The sequence below is a fragment of the Ambystoma mexicanum genome, chromosome 1p (genome assembly GCF_040938575.1).
Source record: "Ambystoma mexicanum isolate Mex_15411 chromosome 1p, UKY_AmexF1_1, whole genome shotgun sequence".
NCBI classification, from domain to species: domain Eukaryota; kingdom Metazoa; phylum Chordata; class Amphibia; order Caudata; family Ambystomatidae; genus Ambystoma; species Ambystoma mexicanum.
The window spans coordinates 67,884,185-67,902,783 of NC_090921.1; the positions used below are offsets into that span (position 1 = coordinate 67,884,185).

General features: G+C 42.1%; 1 pseudogene; it reads left to right on the forward strand.

Annotated features, from left to right (window-relative positions):
• The first annotated feature begins 227 nt into the window (after positions 1-227).
• LOC138448260 (olfactory receptor 6B9-like) lies at positions 228-892 on the forward strand (annotated as a pseudogene).
• Positions 893-18,599: the final 17,707 nt, after the last annotated feature.

Sequence of the window (18,599 nt, forward strand, 5' to 3'; positions counted from 1 at the left end):
TCATTTTCTTGAACAGAAGACAAACATGGCTGCCACAGGATGTTCAAAGAATGCAACAAATGTGGACAAATTCCTTCTCGTGGGACTGCATATTCTTCCGGAGTTGAAGCAGTTTTTCTTTTTCATATTCCTAATGATTTATGTGCTCACTCTTGCTGGTAACAGCCTTATTGTGGTTACAGTTTTTTTCTAGCGATCATCTTCGCTCTCCGATGTTCTTTCTTCTGAGCAATTTCTCCTTCTTGGAAATCTGGAATGCCACTAGTACTGCTCCCAGCATGCTCTCTGGCATTTTAGCTGATGGCAGTAACATCTCGTTTGCTGGATGCCTCATGCAGTTCTACTTCTTTACGTGTTTTGCCACCATTGAGTGTTTTCTTTTGACAGTGATGGCTTATGACAGATACACCGCCATATGTTTCCCATTGCATTACACCACCCTCATGGACCGAAGACAGTGCCTGAAGCTCATGTCCATTGCCTGGGCGGGAGGCTTCACTCTGCCCTTGGTAACACTTATCTTGCTTTGCCAATTAAAATTCTCAGGTGAAAAACTGATCAACCACTTCTTCTGTGAGTTTGCACCCCTCCTCAAAGCTACCTGCTCCAACACCACCTTCATAGAAGTCTATGTTTTTTTCATCTCCTTTGTTATTCTCTTAGTGCAGTTATCCTTATCATCATGTCGTATGCGTACATCATGTCGGCCATCTTGAAAATCCCATCAGCCATTGGGAGACATAAGGCCTTCTCCACCTGCAGTTCTCACCTCACTGTGGTCAGTGCCTACTTTGGACCACTCATTGCCATCCATGCAACTCCAACGACAGAGAGCTCCCGTAACCTGAGCAAAGTCTTATCAGTGGTGTACAAGGAAATCAGAGCGTCCTAGAGGAAGGCTTTCCATAAGACATCTTGATTGGAAGAATGTCAAGAATGCATGAATGCATGAATGCACATTTTCCAGCTGAAAGTATTGCCTTTGAAAATAAAATAAATAATTGTATTAAATTCTGACAACGGTTCTGTCCTATCAAGTGACATTAAATCATGTAATGATCTGATAATAACCGTTTCCTATACATTTCCCATAAGAATGGTGTATTACGGTATATCCCAGATGCTAACACCACTATTGCTATAGAGCAAGGAAAAAAGAGTTCCCTAAAAGGATATGTATCTGCAAACATGAAGTTAAAATAGTTGCATGTGTGGTGCTTAGAAGCTGTAAATAAAGAATACTGAGTATAGCTCCACATAAAATGACTACATAATAAATATGTGTAATTAATTATCTATTTAGATTCCACAACAAATATATTAAATGTGTAACTGCTAGAATGTTTAAATGCTAAAAGGATGTATACATTGAGTTGTTTGTGGATATTTATTTTCTCTACTTCAATTAAAAAGGTTTACAACAAAAATGTGAAAAGTTAGGACTGAGCAAGGCAGTAATCTCCAATCGATGCCATACTGGTCTCTCTTAGTAATAGAGGCACCTTAATACAAACCATACATTCTGACTTTAGGAATTCATAAGTCATAAGTTATATTTTACAATACATAAATGAAGCACTTGAACAAATTCCTTAGGACAGTCATGACTAGAAGGAGTGTTCTGAGAGCATTTTAATGTCAAGGAAAATGTCCTCTTCTTTTTTGTTAACCTCTGGAGTAGTGAGCTGCAGTTGGGGTCCCCAAGGGGGTGACATTACGGATATGGAACTCAGTGACATGCTGTTGAAGTATCGGATTGAGTAAGGCTTGTGACTGCAGGGTGTGATTGGAGTGGAAGGAATATAACGAGATAGAGTTGGCCAGGTAGAGGCAACAGGACAGATTCCAAGAACGGTCTTAAATACTAGGAGGAGGCGTGCAAAGAAAGAAAAGCCCCCCACAGAGATTCAGATGCATGAATCTGGTGGGGAGTTGTAGAAGAGACACAAAGGAGGTTGCAGAAAATGTGAATAGCAAAGAATAAAATTGCATTGAGGGGGAAGCAGGAGAGATGAAGACCCATGAGGAGGCCATAGCCGCAGACACAACACCAAAGGTGTAGATCACTCGTTTAGTAGAGTGGTAAGTGAGGTGAGTACACATCTTGAAGATATACAGCGTATTTAAGTTGGCTGCTACGGAAAAGAAGCTAATGAATTGCTGGAGATTTCAATGGACATCAAAGACAAGCCCATGTTTGGGAACTACTAAGAGCTGCGGTGAGGAGATCAGTGAGAAAGGATAGGGTGAGAGGAAGAAGGGGAGGCATTTCAACCAGTCATGTAGATTACTTCTGTCCTGGAAGAGCTCACAATGAATAACCTACTATATATATCAAGTATTGGATTGTAGAGTTCAATCTGTTATGTTATGTAACTGAGATGTGTACTTGACACCACAGCCATTTGCATGGTCCACAGTCCTTTTTTGCTGGATCTGATGAGTGTGGGGTGAGAGGGAAAAGGCAAGAAAGCTTTTGAGTGGTCTTGATGCAAGCTGACGAGCCCAGTCTGGGGGAGAATTTGTCAAGGTTCTATGTAAGGAGCTTAGAGACATTTGTGTGACAGGAGAACATATGTGCCATAGTGTAAGGCTGCTTTGCCTGGGCTCTCTATCACTGCCTTGGAAAATCTGGCTTGTTTTAGAGGCTTTGTTCTGTAGATATATCGTATCACTGCCAAAATCCACTCCTGTGCAATTATTAGAGGAGAGCTGGGGTTGACATCACTATACGCACAAACAGTCTGGAAAAGCCTCTGCTTTTACCGAAAATGTCTAAAACCACCGACAGAAGGAGGATTCACTTTATTGAACCAGGTCATCTGTGCAGTAACCACGCATTCTCTCGAAGAATGGTGGTCTAAATGCTCAGCCATTCTAAAAAGCATTGAGTGGAACACCAAGTTATTAATGGAAAATCCGGAGAAAGTGAAGCGCTCGCTTCACCAGGACTGGATCAATACATTGGATGCAGTAACTGAGTACAAGTTGAATTGCAAATACTGCACAGACATCCGAAAGCGAGGAACAACTCTGCAATACTTAGTAACATTTCCAACGGCCTCAGCCCGTGCTAAAATTTTGAAAATGAGTCTAAATCTGCTGCCGACAACTGAGATGCTTGAGGCCAGGAAACCAGAGGCTTTTAGGAACTGCCACTTTAGACTCTGTTGTCACCCGTTGGAAAGTCTTCAACATCTGATAATGAACTGTTGGGGATTAAGGATGAGAGATCAAACTTGATGAAGAAATGTTACCTTGAATACAGCACACTAACAGAAAGAGAAACCTGGCTCCAGTTGATTCAAGGATCCAGGATACTTATGACTTTTACCCTACTTGAACTTGTTATGATCACATTAGAAAGAATTGAAGCAATCACTAATGGATAAAACCTGTAAAAATAGAGCTGTATTCATCTTACTCACTTCATCTTTTCTTTTCATTTTCTTCTTTTTCCTTTTCCTGTTTTCTTACAGTTTTTTTCTATTGTTCTCTTTCAAATCTTTGAATTTGCTTTGGTGTTATTCCTTTTTTTTGGGCTGAAATAGCTGAAAGGTTTCAATTTAAAGTGTTTGCTAATAAAAACAAATAACAGAACTCACACAGGATGGAGCAGGTGAGCATGCTGAAGTCCTTATCTCTGCTCGATGCATCTTTTCTGCATTTATTCAGCCTGAAAATAAGGGCATCCAGGTTTTAAACCTCCCTCTTATGCCTGCTTGACAATGAGGCTGAAAATATTTAAAGACAATATTTAAGGGCCATTCCAAGATCAAGACACAGGAAATTAGCCCAATTATTTGAACCAGGAGATCCACAGATCCACATTGGCACATGTATTGATATGGAACAGCTCCTGGGAGAAGTTCAAGTAACACTGGTAAGCCAGTCACAATCTTGTACTGGAAACAAACCTTCAATTGGCCAATGAAGTACAGTTGCTCCCTCCAAGTGCAGATTTGATCAATGCTCAAACGAAAGACCCAATCATTGGCTAATTATAGAAATACCTACACAATCTAGTAACCTTTTCCCTTTCTTATCATGATTCTTTCTGGACAGAAAATTCTAGAGTACTGATCTAATTTCAAAAGATGTTTCTAAATGGATGATTAGCAATTCCCCCAGTTAGGAACCGTTAGTGGTGCCTAATTTCCTAATTAAGTATTGTCCTAAACTGGGACCATAATGCAGCAACAACAGGTCATCAGGTATTCTAAAAGAGTACATCCCAAGTGAGTTTGCTAATTGGCTCCACACTTGTCCATTTTCCAATACCCATTAACGGGATGCATAATTCCAGCTGTATTTTCCTACACACAGTAGTATTTAGATGGAGGAGCGGGAGTGGGGGATATGTACGTTACATTCTACTCCTCCTCTCCTCTGTACAAATATATGAAAATGGGGCGGATATGAATGGTAACACCCGATTTGCTCATTTATTTTTGTTTGTTAGGTCTTTTTGACCTAATCAGAGCTGTATGTTTCACCTCTTCCCTTTTGACCTACTTACCTGAACATGAGGAGCGGGGGCTGCAGGGGTGTCCTCCGCACCCTTAACAATGGAGTTGGGGTACCAAAATTGCTTGGGCCTCCGTTTTCAAATAACAGTCAGTTTTACTGCCGGTAGTCTGCCCGCAAACAAAATGTTCGCGGGCAGATCACATACATCCATATGAATAGAAGGCATAAAAGCCTGACCCAAGGCTTTTACGTCTTCCATTTATGCTACTCCCTCATAGAAAATTAGAAAATTAGCTCCTTCAGTTTGTCTACCTACAAACACTGCAACTGCTCTGTTTATGTTTCTCTGAATGGGTCAGGCATCAGGATATATGGCCTGCACCACTTACTCATTCAATTCCTTCCCTCTCACTCTCACACGCTCTGGCATTAGCTTATCTATGCAGTCATGTCTTGACCATTTCCTCTTCAACCCAGGATTAATAAACTGTGGGACGATCCGTGGGACAAAGGGGGATATATCTAGCCCCATACTCAAAGAAACCTCAGTGCTTCAGGGAAATATTATAGGACATTCTGAGCCTTAATTGTGTAAATCAGGCACTTAGCAACAGTTGTTTCTATCATTTTGAATCGTAGCATTTGAATCTCTCATGGCTCTCTCCAGAACATTTGAGTCAACACGCATCTAGGAATAAAAACAAGCACAACTCAAACTTCCTGCATACCCTATGCTTCATCAAATATGTATGTCTAGGTTGTCTGTAGCTGTTCCCACTTCTCCCTCCTACTTCAGCAGTGTCCACTCCTCTCCTCCTCGGATTCTGGTCTGGATACCTTCATGCAAGGGACCAAGTCACCAACCTGTGGAGAACCCTGCGAGAGAACCACTGTGATAAAAGAAAAAAGTCGAAAAGTCTATTTACAACTACTTGCAAGGTGAAAATAAACATTGCATTAATGCTCTTTATGTAGTGTAAACTAATGTTGTAAACTGTCCAGAATAGTTGTATGCATTAAGGCAACACTATATAAATAAGTTCCAAAATAAACTTACAATATAAAATTGTTTGTACTGTGCAGTAGGTGCTGTCATCTATGTGCATGTGAAAGGTTATTGTAATCACAAGTTTTACACTACGCTGAAAAAGAAGCAGTAGTTTCAAATTCAGAATTTAGGGTTTTGCCAAGACATAGGGCCTCATTACGACCCAGGCGCTAATGGGTTAACAGCGCCGTAAAAGGCTGCGGCGCCGTTAACCTATTAGCGCCTAATTACGAGGTCCCTTTGCGGGACCCAACCTTAATGGCTGGTGTAGACCAGCCGTTAAAATAGGGACCCGCAAAGGGACCTTTGTGCTAATTACGGTACCGCCATTTTGTGGCACCGTACTTAGTGTCTTACCCATTCCCATTGAGCCCTATGGTGCAAAAATAGGAATGGGGAAGGGCCATGGAGGAAGGGGGAATTACCGCCCCGCTAACCTTGGTGGTAATTCCCCCTTTCTCCATGGCGGAGTCGGTAACTTACCGGCATGGACCATGGTGCTAATAGCACCATGGTCTTCCACCAGGTTCGTAATGAGGCCCATAGACATCAGCACTCCATCCACAGACCCATTTTGCGTCCCTCCTCATAAAATCTCCACACCCTGGATAACATTAGTGACACTCTTGATAGAGGACCTGGTAGAAACCCTGGCCACCCTCAAAGCCACATCATATACAGACGACATCCTCCCAGCATCCATCCTTAAGACCCTCCCCGCAGAAGTTCTCCTGACCTACCTGGAGATCATGAACAGCTCCCTAACTCTAGGCACCTTCCCATTGACCCTAAAACAGGACAAATCCTTCCTCTACTAAAGAAACCCACTCTGGATCATGACAACCTATTTAACTATTGCCCCATCACCCATTTACGGCTGGGAGGACAACTCAGGGGCAACACATTTGTCTTGAAAGCAAGACAACGCAGAGCAACACAGGTTCGAATCCTGGTCTTGCGCTTAGAAACCTATCTCAGCTGTTAAGCGCATTGTAAAAAATCTATTAAAATTATTATAATTAGGTAAGATCATTGAGAAAGCGTAGCAGCACAAGTGCAGAAACACCTTGTACTGCGTGTGCAGTGCATATTTACACTCGTGGCTCTGGGAAGACGTGAGTACAGTGTAGTTTACACGGACTCCGCTTCCCAGAAACCCGAGTGCACGTTGCACGCGTTACGTGTTGCAGACACGTAATACAGCCCTTAACTGGCTCGCGTCAGCACAAATCCATTTCAGACTCTCTTCTAGCTGGGGGAAGTGGGAAGTGGCCATGGGCCCAGGGAGTTAGACTGTGCCATTGCTTGTTTTAATTGCACTTTGATCTGATTTTAATATATGTGAATTTTTTAAAACCGAATGCTTAGAAATAGAACGTTCAATTCTATTTAGAGGCAGTGTGCCTTTTGCGTTCTCACTGTGCTCGATGTACTGGTGTGCAGTGCATATTTACACTCGTGGCTCTGGGAGGCGTGAGTACAGTGTAGTTTACACGGACTCCGCTTCCCAGAAACCCGAGTGCACGTTGCACGCGCTACGCGTTACAGACATGTGATACAGCCCTTAACTGGCTTGCATCAGTGCAAAGCCCTTTCAGACTCTCTTCTAGCTGGGGGAAGTGGGAAGTGGCCGTGAGCCCAGGCAGTTAGACTGTGCTATTGCTTGTTTTAATTGCACTTTGATCTGATTTTAATGTATGTGATTTATTTTTAAACCGAATGCTTAGAAATAGAATGTTCAATTCTATTTAGAGGCCGTGTGCCTTTTGCGCTCTCAGTGTGCTCCTTGTACTGCGTGTGCAGTGCATATTTACACTCGTGGCTCTGGGAAGACGTGAGTACAGTGTAGTTTACACTGACTCCTCTTCCCAGAAACCCGAGTGCATGTTGCGCGCGTTACGCGTTGCAGACACATGATACAGCCCTTAACTGGCATGTTTGCGGCCAGGAGCGGCGAGCGGCGGGGAACGCTGCCGGATTCAGTGTGCTGCATTTAACAACGCTTTTTGAAGATAATTATCAGACAATGGTGCATCAAAAAATTAATGTAAATTACTCAGGAAATCAGATGAGACTATGGAATGTCGGACAGGGCCATTTACATGTTAGATGTTTAAACAAAATTCGGCAATTTGGACTTGAAAGGAATACTCAGAAACCAGGGCAAAAAGAGACTTTTACCATAAAAGTGGCATCTTTGAATGCACGCACGGCGGTGGCCCATGCTGTAGAGGTGGGAGAACTTATTTTAAAACTGGACCTGGAGCTTTTATGTTTAACTGAGACATGGTTTACCGAAGGGTCACAAACCATGTTCCACAAACTGGTTCCAGAGATGTATACTATCCAGTTTATCAATAGAGAGGAGAGGAGAGGAGGGGGGATCGCTATAATCTATAAGTCATGTTTGACTATTTCCCATATGGAGAAACTAGACTGGAATGATGATATCCAGTTTGGGGAATTCTCGATTTTGATGTCCCCTACCCAAACAATCAAAGTACTGTTGGCTTATAGGCCATCTTGCCCTCTACTAGATTTTCTGGAAAAATTGGATGCTCACCTCACATTGCTGGGGAGTAAATAAAAAGACATACTATGTATGGAAGACTGGAACATCTGGTTAGAAAGAGACAACCTTCACCCATATTATGTGGCTTTGATGGAACTCCTGGATAATCATGACCTGGAGCTTATTACCAGGGAACCTTCCTATAAGAAAGGACATTGTCTAGACCTCCGTACGGCAAGAGGGGGAACTGTCCAATTCGGCGAGACTGTTCCGCTGTTATGGTCAGATCACTGTCTACAACAAGTAGTAGTCAGGGAAACAGGACACCAGTGGGGAAAAAGACAGGAGAGTATACCTGTGTGGTGCCGGAAGGCGTCTGATCTACAAACAATCCCCGGGGAGGAAGTTGAAAACAGACTGGCATGTATTGACTCAAATCTGACATGTGAGACATTATTTAGCAAAGGGACAGATTTGATAAGGGAAATTTGTGACAAATATGCACCACTTAGACTTAAGGCAGCCAAACATTCTAAAACTTGGTTTAATCCAGCATTGAGCCTAATGTGCAAACAAGTTTGTCAGGCTAACAAACTTTGGAGATCCTCTAAATCAGAGGAAGATGCAGAGAAGGCGAGAATCTGCCTAAGGCAATATAAAAATGCCATCTTCATGGCAAAAAAAGATTTCCTCCAAGAAGAAATTAAGTCAGCAGACAATCCATCTAAGGCTTTATTTGATGTAGATCTAGGTTTAGGCACCCTAAATGTTTGTCAGTGCCGACAGCTGACTCTCAAGAACAGGCCAACAAGTTCAACAATTTTTTCGAGCAAAAAAAAATTGTGGATATTCAGAAGAGTATCAATGAAGTACGGGAGGCAGAAGAATGGGGGGATGTGGGAGAAGAGAAATCAGAGATAGAAAATCAGGAAACTGGGGAGATTTTCAGCTTCCAGCCAATCAAACAAGAAACAATACAGGCTCTAATATTGCAACTAAAACCGACAAAAGATCTAGCCTTCCCTATGCCAGCCTGTACTGCTATCAGAAGGCTATGTTCCCTGTGCACTTAAGAGCGCACTGGTAAAACCCTTACTGAAAAAACCTAATCTAGACCCTATGGTACTTAAAAACTATCGCCCGGTAGTCAATTTATGCTGGCCTACCAAAATCCTAGAGAAAATAGTCTGTAACCAATTTCAGCACTTTGTTGACTGTAAAGACATCCTGGACGAACATCAATCATGATTTCGCCCCAATCATGGGACAGAGTCGGCTTTATTAGCTGTCCAGGATGACCTACTGGAAGCTGCAGCTAGGGGAAGCAATTCAATATTGTTGATGCTCAACCTATCTGCAGCATTTGATACAATCAACCACAAGACTGCTCTTCAATGAATCAGAAACATCGGGAGAGCAGACAAAGTAGTGGTAGACTGGTTCGACTCTTTTTAACAAGATAGAACACAGCAGGTAAGACTGGGAACATTTCTCTCAGAACTAATACAACTGAGGTGCGGAGTCCCACAGGGGTCAGCACTCTCACCTCTGATCTTCAACTTATATATTCAACCACTATTTGATATCTTGAGGGGACACGGCCTACAATTTCACTCATATGCAGATGATACACAGATTTATGTGGAGACAGACAATCTGCCGGAGGCATTTTAGATGATAGACCGTTGTATGCAAGATATAACAAAGTGGATGGCCTGCAACCAATTACAACTTTAATTCTATTTAGATCAGAGAAGGAAAACAGAGAGGAAGACACTAAAGTTACCCCACAGATTTTGGGAGTGAGTATTCCGTTCTCAAGGAAAGTGAAAAACCTCGAGTGCATTTGGCAAGAAAATCTGGACAGTGAAGCACAGGTAGGGGCAACAGTAAAAGCAGTATATTACTCTTTGCGGCTGCTTAGAAATGTGCTCCCCTTCTTAACACCTCAAGACCTTCCTGTAATGGTGGGAGCTTTGGTAAATTCCCACCTTGACTATTGTAATAGTCTTATGACAGGGATCCCGAAGAAACAAATGTTAAGACTGCTGAGGGCCCAGAATGCGGCAGTTAGGTTAACGGCTCATCTGGGTAAAAGAGACATGTGTCTACGGCCAGGAATACGCTGCACTGGCTGATGGTTGAAGATCGCATCAAATTTAAGGTGGCATGTCTGGTGTACAAGTGCTATCATAAACTTGCACCCCAATATCTGAACACCAGAATTTGCCACTACTACCCAGTCAGAGACCTCCGATCAGAAGACAAACTCCTGCTATGTGTCCCGAAGAAAAAACGCATCTCCAAAGGCGACAGAAGGTTCTCTGTGTTTGGCCCGAAGCTTCCAGCTTCCACAGTGATATGTTCAATTCTCTAGTTGACATCTGCACCTGAATGCAGTTATCTGCCTGGTGCGCATAAGAAATGATTCAAAATCAAAATCAAAAAGTCTCCTCCAAACCTACCAATCTGGTTTCAGACCTAGATGCAGCATAGAGACAGCAAACATACAGGTGCTTGACAATGCCCTCAACATCCTTGATAGTGGCTACCCCTGCCTCCTGGTTCTACTAAACTCTCAGCCACTTTTGACACAGTAGACCGCCTGGGGCCAGATTACAGAAACTTTGCACCGGTGCAAGTGCAAAGTTGCACGGTATTAGCACTAGCGCAAAGTTTTCCCTATTTTTAAAAACAGTGGCACACACTAGAATTGCCCTAGTACAAAAAAGATGCATTTCTACTGCATTTTTGCACCAGGGAAAAGTTTGCCCAAGTGCTAATACGGAATGGTATTAGCACTAGGGCAAACTTTGCCCTGATGCAAAACTGCATCAAAAATGTATCTATTTTGCACTAGGGCAATGTTTACCCTGGTGCTTTTAATATGCCACCAACAACACTGACCATAAAGACTTGACTATTAACCATGAACTCTTAGGGCTTCACACCCAAGCTAACCTCCCTTGGGTTCCACATTGAATAACACCTCTCTTTCAAGACACATATAGCTAAGAAAGCTCAGACTGCTTGGTATCAGAGTTCCTTCCCCTTCCTGTGAAAAGTCAAGTCCTTCCTCCTTACAGGCAGTTTTATATCCACCGTTCAAGCACTGGTCCTATCCCACCTGGATTGGGGCAATGCACTCAACAAGGCCTCCTGTCATCCTCCCTTGTGCCCCTGGGAAGTGTTCTACACATGGCTGCATGCCTCATCAAGGGTCTACGGAGATACCACCACATCACCCCGGCACTCATCGATCTTCACTGGCTCCCACTGCATGCACAAATCACCTTCAAGTCTTGCTGCATCACCTATAAGGCAGTCATACTCAAGTCACTGAGCTACCTCACGGAGAAACTCAGCATCTCCAACGGACAGTGCACCACCGGAAGCCAGGACACGTGCAGACTTGAAATCTGCCATTGCAAAAAGGAAAGGACCAGGGAACAAGACTATGGAACCTCCTCCCCAGCAGAATCAGACTCGCCCCACACTCCTACAATTTAGAAAGGAACTCAAGATCCACCTCTTCAAGCAGTCACCCCTTCTCAAGACCTAGGCCATCATGTCACCCCACGCCATCTGCCCCTCACTTCCCCGCCACCTTGTACAGCTGTGCCGCTCCTCTGTGTCCCTCTGTATCCTACCTCTGCTATAAATCTGTTCTGTTGTATACCTCTGGAAAGCGCTCTGTTGCTTCTCAAAGCTAGGACTGTGTTCAATAAATACATAATAAATAATAAAGAGTTTGACCTTGGAGGGCAGCATTTAACACCAACATGATGCTGGAGGTAAATCCTTTACTTTATTGCTAGTAAATTAGTGTATTCACTGTACAGTATTACCACTTGCAGTAAATCAGCCAGACATTCCCCTGAAGTCCTATGGAGTCCAAAAATGGTGAACAACACCATCCTACCACCACTCGTAATCCTGAGGTTATGCCACAGGAACAAATGTGGAACGAGGGACATTAATGGAAAAGATCTACAACAGATTTACCACCAAACTCCTGATTTGGGCCCTTATGTAATTTTCTTTATATTCAAAATGTCCAAACAAAATCCATACTGTGGAAATTTATGTGCCTCTGTGACTGTTTAATTGTCTGCATATCCAGCAAACAAAATGCATAAGCGCCCTATCTGCCAACACAGATAGTTAGAAGAATTTGATATAATTCAATCTCTGTGGAACAGAAACTTTTTAAATACCTAAAGGATTTTGAGACTGCTTAAGCACGGTCTCTGCACGCAGCATGCACTATGCCTCCCTTGGCACCTCATTGAGTTAGTCAAGCTTTGCTTCTGTACTTTGTGGAACATCTCCCAGAGGGCCCACACAAGGTGCCTAAAGGGCCTCCTTCAAAAGTACCAGATCCATTGTTCACTCAGCAAGGTACATATATAGGCAAGCTCAACATAGGTAAACAAGGTTTCTTGAAAGAAGATGGGCCTGTGACATCCTCTTCTATTCTTCCTTTTGAGTTTCTACAGCAAAGCACTACAGTGACTTTCCTTCTAAGCGACCGTAAGTAGCAGGTATGCTAGGCAGCCTATGTCAGAATTGGATCCTAATGTTGGAAGTGTTCGACTAACTGTAGATTTGTTAGTTTAGGGATGTTTTTTTATTGAGCTGTTACAGTAAACGTTGCTGTTATTTTAGTCTCAAAGTATATTGACTGTCCCTCGGATTTAATATTTATTGTAAACAAGTTGGGGGAAGTGACAATTTGAGTTCAGTCACGAATACAGGGAAACCTGGCAATAGATCAAATAAATGAATGTTCACACAGATACACAAATATACTAGTACTAGTATGCATGTTTTTTCTTCAATTTTTCAGCCTCATGTAGTAGTTATACATATGTCTTATGGAAGGCAATCAGTGAAACAATAACATACATGATTAGTTCAGATCATACGAGTTGCAAAACAAAATCACACACTATTATGAGATACAAGATAAAATGATGTCCCACTATATAAGAATATGTTGTAGGCTAAATACACTAAGGCTTAGCAAATAGAAATCACATTCTAGCCACACTTCAATCCTTCAAAGTGAACATGTACTAATATGATGTTGTTGCACTTCGGACAGAGTGGTGTGTTGTGGTTGGATTTCTGTAGATCTGATCCATAAATCATTGTAGGCTCCAACACACCATTTGATGCTTCACAAACATACTATTCATAAACACTGCTCTACATTAAGCAGTGAAATACTGTAATATCCATCATGCCTCACTCACAAAAGAAAAATAAATGAAGGGGCAACTCAATTGAACACTTATCACAAAAGCAGTTTATTCCTTATGATGGTTTACACTTGGGCTTATTTAGGGGCAGAGGAAGTTGGTGGACTCTGTAGTGTCTGGGGGTCTCAAAAGATTGTTTATTGCATGATTTAAGGTTCACATTGTTTAGTAAACAACAGCTGAAAAGGAGGGGGATTAGGTTTGACTGGGGTTCCTAGGTAAAAAGCCACTGGAATGTGTATAAAAGAAACACATTATGGGCCTCATTCCAAGTATGGTGGTAGTCATGGTGCTATTTCCGACATGACTACCTCCCATACCGGTTCCGACTCCGGTTTGGTGAAAGGGGGATTTACCGGTCCAGTCCGACCTTGGCGGGACCAGTAAATCCCCATTCACCAAACCATTCCCCATTCCCATTTGAGCCCCCATACGGCTCAATGGGAATGGGGAAGTAGCTAATAACGGTACCGCAAATTGCGGTACCGTTATTAGCTCTGAAGTCCCTTACTCGGTCCCGTCCACAAAGCCTGGTCAGACCAGGCGTTAAAGGAGGGACCCGCTAAGGGACCTCAGAATAGGGCGCAAAGGGTTTACCGGCACCGGTGTCCTTACCGGTGCCAGTAATCCCTTTGTGCCCAACTCGGAATGAGGCCCATTGTCTTCAAACAGTTGTCCTCCTTTGTTCTCACTCTCCCCTGTAAATGCCAAACCTCCATTGTGCCAGGCAGTGACTGACTGTATTTGGGTTTTAAGTGTCCCTGCACTTATGTCTTGGTGGCTCTGATTTAACACTTTGCAAATCTCCCAAGACCATATCCATGAATCCTTGCAAGCTCTACCCAGCGATTTTGGTGAATATGCAGGAGTCTGTAGGAAAACTGCAGTCTGATTAGGGTTAGCATGTGATGTTGCTTTGAGTTTCCGGTACTTGTGTGAAATTTTTAGCTAGTTCCTAGATGGGAGGGGATGTTGAATGCCTATAAAGGAAAATATAACTTCCTGTTTCTTTTGTGGGTTCAGTTTGAATGCAGGAAGGCGAGACAGGGTGGGTCCACAGGACACACTGGAAGGAGCTACTTTTTTGGGGATGGATATTAAATAGCAATTTATTTATTTGTTCACTAAATTTGTTGTGCACGTGCGCGTTGTATGAAATTGTGGATACTTTTGTAGGGATTGCTGCAGATATATCATTTATCTCGTCAAGTGCACCCTGATTCTGAAACTGACATCTCTTGACACCAGTACACATTCATTTATAATTTTTGTAGCTTAACTGTGCCTGCTCGCCAATATAAGTAGCACTTGGGATCTTATGAAGAAGATTTGACAAGCAAGGCAGCTTTTTGAAAAAAGTGGCATCTTGGTCAAAGTGCTCTGACTAAGATGTCACTAATTTTCATGTCAAGGCAAAATATAGTTTTTGTGTTTCTGATTACGTTAGTACAACTCAGAACCCACCACTGGTGTTGATGGAGCATCCTGCATTTGTTTCTAACCTGCATTTACAACTTTTCTTTTTGAAAACATGAATATTCTTGTCCGAGGCCTCATTGCTCGGTTCACTGTTGAGGACTGATTCTGAAACCAACATCTGTTGACACCAGTACACCTACATTTTGCATATTTGCAGTTTAACTGTGCATGCTAGCCATTATATGTAGCACTTGGGATTTAATGAAGAAGAATTGACAACCAAAGCAGATTTTTGAAAAACATGATATCTTGGTGAAAGCGCTATATGTGGCGCTCTGACCAAGATGTTGCTAATACTCATGTCAAGGCAAAATATAGTTTTTGTGATTCTGATGGGTCAGAACCCACCACGTATGTAATTGGAGTGTCCTGCACATTTACCTTTTTCACTTTTTGTCTAATAGGGCTTCTTTGGTCCGATGCAATGGAATTCTCGGTCGGGTAAAATGTTGAGCTTGTCCCCCTTGGAACCTTAAAAATGTATTACATGTTTGCTGAATTTAAATTAGATGGCAGCAATGGCATGGTGCTAGTGAGCTCACAGATGAGTTTTCAGCACTCTAAGTGTTTCCTTCAACAAGAAAAACACATTGTTATCTCTGTGTCAGCAGTGACGCAAAGTACACACATTTTCAAATTGTTAGTAGAAATGCACAAAAAAAAGACTGTATTCGGTGGAATTAGAGCAAGCTGCATTGAATGTATATCTACAAATGTTAAAAATGTGCAAAGGAAAAAAAACGTTTTTGTCGAAGGGCTTTTTCGTTCTGAAGCCAAGTAACATTTTGAGTTTGTCCCCCTTGGAACTTCAAAAATGTATTACATGTTTCCTGAATTTAAATTGGATGGCTGCAATGGCATGGTAATTTAATTTTCAGCACCCTAAGTATTTCCCTCACAGAGAAAGACACATTTTTCTCTCTGTATCATCAGTGACTCTAAGGGTGAACATGTGTGAGAATGGCATTAGAACAAGCAGCATTGAATGTATATCTACACATGTAAAAAGGGTGCACTGGAATAAAACCATATTTTTTTGATACACGTGTGCATCAGCTCATTTCAGGAAAGTGGCACATGTGTAAAAGAGATGTCACCAGTGCAACCCAAACTACACAACCCAAGGGCAACCTAATAGCCTGACCTTCAACTCAAGCCCAGACAAATAAGTAGTGTTTTTTAATGTTTTAGGACACTCCCGTTCATTTGAACCCCACTTTCTTTGCTCTCCAAAGTAGTGTAGTGATGATAGATAGGAACTCATAAAAACATACTGGCCCAAAGACATATGTAAATGATTTTTCTATTAATTTCTTGATGAATTTCACTCATAGCATCTGAGAGTGCCATGCATGCCCAAGACACAAATGTATGCTAGTGGGCTGGTCAGGGCACCATCTGTGCTGCAGCAAAGCCCCTTGACAAAGTGCAGGCCACCTTTGAGAAAAGGCTGGCCTTCAAATGATGCAAATTAATATAAATAAATAATGCACCCACTGTGCATTTTTATTTGTATTATTATTCTTGTCCGAGGCCTCATTGCTCGGTTCACTGTTGAGGACTGATTCTGAAACCAACATCTGTTGACACCAGTACACCTACATTTTGCATATTTGCAGTTTAACTGTGCATGCTAGCCATTATATGTAGCACTTGGGATTTAATGAAGAAGAATTGACAACCAAAGCAGATTTTTGAAAAACATGATATCTTGGTGAAAGCGCTATATGTGGCGCTCTGACCAAGATGTTGCTAATACTCATGTCAAGGCAAAATATAGTTTTTGTGATTCTGATGGGTCAGAACCCACCACGTATGTAATTGGAGTGTCCTGCACATTTACCTTTTTCACTTTTTGTCTAATAGGGCTTCTTTGGTCCGATGCAATGGAATTCTCGGTCGGGTAAAATGTTGAGCTTGTCCCCCTTGGAACCTTAAAAATGTATTACATGTTTGCTGAATTTAAATTAGATGGCAGCAATGGCATGGTGCTAGTGAGCTCACAGATGAGTTTTCAGCACTCTAAGTGTTTCCTTCAACAAGAAAAACACATTGTTATCTCTGTGTCAGCAGTGACGCAAAGTACACACATTTTCAAATTGTTAGTAGAAATGCACAAAAAAAAGACTGTATTCGGTGGAATTAGAGCAAGCTGCATTGAATGTATATCTACAAATGTTAAAAATGTGCAAAGGAAAAAAAACGTTTTTGTCGAAGGGCTTTTTCGTTCTGAAGCCAAGTAACATTTTGAGTTTGTCCCCCTTGGAACTTCAAAAATGTATTACATGTTTCCTGAATTTAAATTGGATGGCTGCAATGGCATGGTAATTTAATTTTCAGCACCCTAAGTATTTCCCTCACAGAGAAAGACACATTTTTCTCTCTGTATCATCAGTGACTCTAAGGGTGAACATGTGTGAGAATGGCCTTAGAACAAGCAGCATTGAATGTATATCTACACATGTAAAAAGGGTGCACTGGAATAAAACCATATTTTTTTGATACACGTGTGCATCAGCTCATTTCAGGAAAGTGGCACATGTGTAAAAGAGATGTCACCAGTGCAACCCAAACTACACAACCCAAGGGCAACCTAATAGCCTGACCTTCAACTCAAGCCCAGACAAATAAGTAGTGTTTTTTAATGTTTTAGGACACTCCCGTTCATTTGAACCCCACTTTCTTTGCTCTCCAAAGTAGTGTAGTGATGATAGATAGGAACTCATAAAAACATACTGGCCCAAAGACATATGTAAATGATTTTTCTATTAATTTCTTGATGAATTTCACTCATAGCATCTGAGAGTGCCATGCATGCCCAAGACACAAATGTATGCTAGTGGGCTGGTCAGGGCACCATCTGTGCTGCAGCAAAGCCCCTTGACAAAGTGCAGGCCACCTTTGAGAAAAGGCTGGCCTTCAAATGATGCAAATTAATATAAATAAATAATGCACCCACTGTGCATTTTTATTTGTATTATTATTTGCGTCAAAAACTGTTTATGAAAAAACAATTAGAATGAATTGTTAATCCAAAAGCAGAATTCATTTTGTTTTCAATTTCAAAGAAACAGCCAGGTGCAAGCCATTAGTCATTCAGACACTTTGCTTTCTTTGAGCATCCTTATTCCCAGCTATTCCATCAAGTTTATGCTTTGTTTGGTTTGAACATGTGCTGCTAGAAACATGTCTGACCTCTTGTTCCTAGCAACATTTCACCAGCATGTGATTGTCATGAGACTAACTGAATCTGTGACCCACATCTCTTAAAAGCGTGGCCAAGCCCAAATAACATGCAGGCAGTGATAACTAGGTTGATTTGGGGTTTGGCTGAGTTGATTTGCCCAGGCTTACTGCTGGCATCTCAACACACCCCTGCAAACCATGAATGTGTTCTGGTCTGCTGCAACATGTGAAGATGGCATGCATTCCCATGTATGCCTGACTCAGATGTCGGCTTTCGGCTGGCAGTGGTGCAGCCTCAGATGCAGCCAAGCCACTGATGACATTGGAAGCCTTGTAAGCCCTGCAAATATTGTCTCAATATTCGGAGTACTTGCAGCCATGGTTGGCAATGTTGTACTGTGCTGACACCCTTGCTTTGTACATCTCCAACAAATCATAAACCATTTCCAAACCTTCCTTTACCCCACCCCATGTTTAGCTGCTGGTCTTGAGGACATCTTATTTGTTGGTGGTTATTGCTGAACACAATGTAGACAGTGAAAGCCGTGAGTGCAGTAGGTTTCAGAACGTAGTTCTATGACGCAAGATAATGTACCTGGCCTCAGCTGCAAGACCCTGTAAAAATGTTCTTCCCAACAAT